Here is a 7096-nt window from a genome sequence, read left to right on the forward strand (position 1 = left end):
TGATTAATGAAAAAAATAAATAAAATTTATTTTCTTAAAATTATTTCATTATATTTTATCATTAATAATTCTTTAAATACCTGAGCCTGAACTCGAACCGGCATGGGTATAGTGTGACTGGACAAAGCAACTAGCGCCGCCCCGGTGTCGGCTCCCTCCGCCACTTCCACCGTCGCTTCTGTCCCCGTCTGGGCGACTCGGTGGTAGTGATCGCGACAACGTTTCTAGCGTACTTCGGATGAAAGTGAGAGCCCGGCGCAGCGTAGGTACCTATGGAGGAACTAAATGCTGTCCCAACCCTAAACCCTCGGGCCAAGAGCCGCTTGCCTCACCACCCGCTCCTGCGTCGGAGTTCCCATCCCGACAGTGTCTCCTCTCGTACTGTAACATTGTTAGGATCTTTTCCTTTTGCCTTGATGAATTGTTCATCTGCTTTCCAGAATCTCGAGAGGATCCGAGACCCGTCTTCGGTGCCGCTTCGCGAGAAATTTCCTTGATCCCTCCTGCGAAAAAGATTTCGCCTTTGATCGAAGCAATGGTGGAGCTTGGGCATGGTTGTAGTGGGAATAGAAGCCCTAGCCTCCATGTTGCTTCCAATCGTATTCTTGGGTTGGACGATAAATTGGGGAATGAGAAATGGGGAAATTGTGAAGCGGTGAATGGCCTTATGTCTGAAAGTTCGAAGCTTCAATTTGGAGTTGATGAGGGTCAGGCTTTGGATACAATGGTGGAGCTAGGTCATCAGCAAGCGGACAGTGATCTAGGTGTTGATCGAGTTCAGAAAGGTATGATCATTGACACAACTAAGAGAATATTTTACTTGACGTCTCCATTTGATAATTGTTTTGATTTCGGACAGCAGAATTGCTGATGCCCAATCTGACAATACACCTTGCCTTGATTCTGATATTCGGATTATTGAGACAATTGGCAAATCAGAAGAAAGGAACAAAGATATACTAGAAGCTAAGGAGTTACTAGAACAAGAACAAAAGATTTTGAGTTGAAAACATTTACTAATTCCACTGAATTGCTTGGGGGGAAAAGTGACTGGACACACCGAGTCGGTTAAACATTCCATTACATATTTGTCTACTGTTAAGCTTCTGGTGGTTCATCTGCAGGAGGATGATAGGAACCAAGTTCTAGATGTGGACTAGGTGCTGGATCATGAGGGAAACATGCTGGATCATGGGAGAAACAAGCCCAAAACATGGCGTGTATATTCTTGGAGGGACAAACACAAAGTAATAGGCACTTTCTGGTTGAGAGTCAGTTATATCTTTGTGGCAGTTATGTTAACATGTTTTACAGTATGTGTGTGGTTATATATTTGTGGGAAGTTAGAGGGGAGCAGATCTAAGAATTATTATCAGAAGAGAGTATTGGCTTTGGCTTGTGGAGAGAGTTTCTTTACTGTTTGTGTTAACCCTAATACAATTCTGTGTGTTTCTCTATTTTGAGTTTTGGAACTCTAACATTGGTCCGACTTGCTGAACCTAAGAAGGGTTGTATGCTTAGAAGGAATGCCAAAGATGTCAGATAAGGTTAATGTTTTGGAAGAGAGGATGGCGACGCAAGAAGGAAATATGGAAGAAATGTGAGATATTATGCAACGATTGATGTTTGAAATACAACAACATGGTTCTCTTTTACAAGAGATCAACAAGCAATTAGGAACAAGGGTTGAAGAAACACCATTGAAGGGGGCAACCATTTCTACTAATCAATCCTCTCAATTTGAGTCTCAGGAACAATAAAGAGATCAATTGGAAGAGTGCATGATATCTGTTAAGAAAGTGGAATTACCAATGTTTGATGGTTGGGACCCAATTGCGTGGATTATCAGGACTCAAATTTATTTCGAAGTCAATACTTCTCATGAAGTTAAGGTCAAGTTGACATATGTAAGTACCAAAGACACCACCTTCATTGGTTTAATCTTCTTAAGGAGACTGAAGTTAATCTAACTTGGGGAAAACTTAAACGTGCTCTCATAGCCCGTTATGGAAGGTGTAGACATAAGAATCCTTTTGAAGAATTGGCAGCATTAAAACAAATTGGAAATGTGGATGAATTTATTGAAGCCTTTGAGTTGATTTCTTCACAAGTTCCACATCATCTAGAAGAGCAGTATATTGGCTATTACATGAGTGGATTACAATCTCATATCAGAAGAAGAGTATGAACGCTGAATCCACTATCTAGAGGGTAGTTAATGCGCATGGCAAAGGATGTTGAAGAGGAATTGCTAGAGGAAGGGGAGATCCCACAAAAGATATTAGGGAAGGAGAGGTTATGGAGCAAGTTCAGTGCTATGACAGTGCTGGTTTGGACAGTTTTTGGCCATATACAGGGCCTAATTCAATTCAGAAGAAATTGAGTCAGTCTTTCCAAATGGGATACAACAACAGGATGAGGTTCTAACAAAATTCATGACTCTAAGGAAGCTAGTAACGCAGGTTCTACATCAAATAAAGATCCTTCATCCCTAGCCTCTATAGCAAGAAAAGGAGAAGGAGAGAAACGAGGGTTCATGGAAAAATTCAGAGGAATTCGTTCTATTACTTATCCAGAATTAATGGAACGAAGGGCAAAGGGATTATGCTTCAAATGTGGTGAAAAATTCCACCCACTTTACCAATGTGCAGAGAAACAATTGAAGTTGTTAGTGTTAGAAGAGAATGAAAAATTAAATTCAGATGGAGAGATAGTGGGTCTTGAGGTAGAAAATTCAGAAGATGAGGAGTTAAAGAGTGTAACTTATTGACAATAGAACCATGAAATTAGAGGGCAAATTAATGGGGATCGATATTGTGGTGCTTATAGATAGTGGCGCTAGTCATAATTTTATTTCTCCTTTATTAACTGTGGCTCTCGGATTGAAGGTGCAAGAGACAGAGAATGAGAATTAAACTTGGTAATGGGCACAAAGTGTTTACTAAAGGGAAATGTCCCGAGTTATCCATTCGCTTGGAGCTTTTGAGTTGAAAACAGAGACATACGTATTAGAATTGGGATGTATAGATGTAGTCTTGGTAGTTTCTTGGTTGAAAACATTGGGAAAAGATATAATGGATTGGAAGGAGATGACCATGCAGTTCCATCATGAAGATCTTGTGGTCACCCTACAAGGTAAGATGGCGGTAGTTAAGGAGAGTAAACAAATAGACAGGTAGAATCTTGCTCCCTCGATAGATTTTCTTCACTTTTCAAAGAAGGGAACACGTTACCACTTAAGCAAGAGTCAACAACATGCTATAGTGTTGCAAGCTGGATAGAGTCCTATTAGTGTGCGTTCATACTGATACCCACACGACCAAAAGGAGAAATGGAGAGACAGGTTTAAGAAATGCTGCATTTAGGGGTTACTCGGCCTAGTGTAAGTTCTTTCTCTAGTCCTGTCTTATTGGTAAAAAAAGATTCATCATGGAGAATGTGTGTTGATTATAGAGCATTAAATAAGGTCATAATTTCAGATAAGTGCCTTATTCCTATGGTAAATGAGTTGCTCGATGAGTTATTTGGAGCTACAATTTTTTCTAATTTCTTGTTTTTGGTAATCCATGTATTCAACTCTTTGAACCGATTAATTTGAAGGTGATCCGTCCGGTCTTATAAAAATTTCTCACCGGCTACCAGGGTAAATCGGGAAGCGCGAACGACGCGTTGTTCCGCAACCAGCGTTCCAGTCGGTTATCGACCTTCCCACTGGAAGAAATTAATCCGTAGTGCGTCATAGTTGGGAATCGACCCGTGGATGCCTGGTTAATTACAGAAGCGCCTTGCCTTTGAATCGTAGCCCCGAGGGTATATTTTTTTCTAAAATTGATTTGAAATCAAGGTATCATCAAATTGGAGTATAGGAGGAAGACATTCATAAGCCTGCATTTTGCACTCACAATGGACATTATGAGTTTTTAGTTATGAGTTTTGGGCTCACTAATGCCCCTGCCACCTTTCAATCAGCAATGAATGATTTATTTCGACCGTTTCTTCGGAAGTTTATATTGGTTTTCTTTGATGATATTTTAGTGTATAGTTCTGATTGGCCTACACATTTCTCTTATCTTTCTATGGTATTGGAAGTTCTTCTCAAGAATCAATTTGTGGCCAACTCCAAGAAGTGTAGTTTGGGCAATGTCAAAGGAGTAAGAGATTTTCTGAGTTTGACAGGTTACTACAAGAAATTTATAGAAAATTATGGTAAAGTAGCTGAACCTTTGACAGAGTTGATTAAGAAGCATAATTTTCACTGGGGTTCAAGTCTTTTTTGGAACTTAAAAGACTCTTGACCAGTCCTCCAGTTATTGCCTTTCTTGAGTTTTTCAAGGCCTTTTGAGATTGAGTGTGATGCCTCTGGAAGCGGAATTGACATTGTATTAATGCATAATCAATAGCTTATTTTAGGAAAGCTTCATCAGAAAGGAATTTGTCAAAATCTGCATGTGAACAAGAATTGATGGCTTTGATTTTGTCTGTGCAACATTAGCGTCCCTACCTTCTTGGGAGATCTTTTATATTGTATACTGATCAAAAGAGTCTTAAGCATTTACTACAACAGCGGATCACAACCATAGATCAACAATGTTGGATGGTTAAGTTGTTGGGTTACCAATTTGAAGTCATTTACAAAGTAGGTTTGGAAAATAAAGCTGCTGATTTTATTATCTAGAATACATGAAGAAGGTGAATATCACACTTTGGTGTCTTACCCTACATCGGAGGAAGGTGAACATATTATTGAAGAAGTTAAACAGGACCATCAAATGCAGAAAATTATGGTTGATTGACCAACAATCCAGATTCCCATCCAGGTTTTGAGCTGTAACAAGGAGTTCTATACTACAACAGATTTGTTATTTCTGCTTCATCTCCTTCAATACAATTATTCCTAAAGGAATTTCATTCTTCCACTTTAGGGGGATATTTCGTTTTCTTGAAAACTTATAGAAGATTGGTAGGCAATCTTTATTGGATAGGTATGAAGTGTTGCATACAAGAGTTTGTGCAGTCTTGTGATGTGTGTCAAAGACACAAATATGCTGCAACCACTCCTGGGGGACTGCTCCAACCTTTGCCGATATCGAGACTTATATGGGATGACATTTCTATGGATTTTATCACTGGACTTCCTCTATTTAAATGGCATGAAGCTGTTTTTGTTGTAGTGGATCGGTTATCTCAATATGCACGTTTTATTTTGTTGAGACATCCTTATACAGCCAAGACAGTAGTTGAGTTGTTTGCTAGAGAAATTATATGACTCCAGGAAGTACCTAAATCCATTATTAGTGATCGAGATCGATTGTTCATCAGTTACTTTTGGAAAGAAATCTTTCAGCTGCAGGGCACTATGCTTAAGATGAGCTCTTCCTATCATCCTGAAACAGATGGACAAACTGAAGTATTGAATAAATGTTTGGAGAGATATTTATGTTGTTTTGCTTCTGAACAACCCAGAAGTTGGGCTTATTGGATACCGTGGGTAGAATTTTGGTGTAATACTTCTTTTCATATATCTATTGGTAAAACTCCTTTTGAAGTAGTTTATGATTGAAGGCCTCTTACTTTAACTTGTTTCATAACAAATGAAACTAAAGTTGAGGCAGTGATAAGGTAGTTATTTGACAGGGATGAAGCTCTCCTTCAACTTAAATATACATACGAAGAGATATGCTGATAAAAAGAGGAAACCATTGCAATTTGTAGTAGGAGAATAGGTGTTCCTTAAATTAAGGCCCTACAACCAACACACGGTTTCTAGGAGGATTAATCAAAAATTGGCAGCAAGATATTATAGACCATTCTAGGTTGTTGCAAAATATAGAGATGTTTCATATAAGCTTAAACTTCCACCTCATTCTCGGGTCCATCCCATCTTTCATGTATCATTACTTAAGAAAGCTATTGGCGAGTACAATGTGCAAACAGATCTACCCAATGGATTGGAGGTAGCACTGGAAGATGGTATGGGACCAAAATATGTGATTGCTAATAGAGACCTTGTTTATAATGGCGAAGTGATTCGTCAATGAGTAGTCAAATGGAAGGGCAAGAACATGATTGACATAACATGGGAGGATGATTTCACTCTTAGAACTCAATTTCCTTATTTTAGCCTTGAGGACAAGGCTAGGGTTGCAGTAGGTGGTAATGATAGGAACCAAGTTCTAGATGTGAACCAGGTGCTGGATCATGAGGGAAACATACTGGATCATGGGGGAAACAAGCCCAAAACATGACTTGTATATTTCAGGAAGGGCAAAACACAAAGAGACCTAAATATAATGAATATATAGTTGGCAGTTTATGTTTCAAAATCAGTTATATTTTTGTGGCAGTTATGTTAACATGTTTTAGAGTAAGTGTGTGGTTATAAATTTGTGGGAAGTTAAAGGGGAGGGGATCTAAGAATTATTATCATAAGAGAGCATTGACTTTGGCTGGTGGAGGGAGTTTTTTTACTAGATTGTTTGCGTTAACCCTAATACAATTTTGTGTGTTCTTTATTCTGAGTTTTGGAACTCTAACAGAGGATATGTATAATTCCACAAATGAATTAGTTGAAAAACATAGGAAACACTCTTGGATTCTTCCATGAACTTCAGTTCAAGAACAATTACATAAGAACCTTTTAGATTCATTACCACATTCAAACTCCACAAATGAACCAGTTGGAAAACATCAAGAAACACTCTTGGATTCTTCTATGTAATGTTTAGATAAGAAACACTCTTGGATTTTTCTGGCGAGAACATTTTCTTGAGTGCTTCTAACCTGAATATGGATAATCATTATGCAGGTGTTGATGAATATACCATTACTGACCATCTAAATTTGGATGATATACATTTAAATGCTGAACTAAAAAATTGTCATAATGTACCTTTGATGGATGCCTAGAAGCATGAAGCTGCAGTGCCTACTCTTACGTTGGATGAAGAGAACACAATTTGTCAGAATGTGAGTAATGTTGATATACTTCTTTTATTCAGCAAGTCAATTTATTCTTTTCACTTTGAAGGTGATGTTGGACGTATAAAATTATTGTCCAAAAATTTATATTTGTACTCATTATCAATAAACTTATCTT

The 7096-nt window shown here is 38.3% G+C and overlaps 1 pseudogene; it reads left to right on the top strand.

The window, feature by feature from the left end:
• The first annotated feature begins 272 nt into the window (after nucleotides 1-272).
• On the top strand, nucleotides 273-6769 carry LOC141823806 (uncharacterized; annotated as a pseudogene).
• The last annotated feature ends 327 nt before the right edge of the window (nucleotides 6770-7096 follow it).

Source organism: Curcuma longa, chromosome 3 (genome assembly GCF_044706935.1).
Source record: "Curcuma longa cultivar G26 ecotype Majalengka, Jawa Barat chromosome 3, ITB_CL_G26_1.1, whole genome shotgun sequence".
Taxonomy (NCBI): Eukaryota; Viridiplantae; Streptophyta; class Magnoliopsida; order Zingiberales; family Zingiberaceae; genus Curcuma; species Curcuma longa.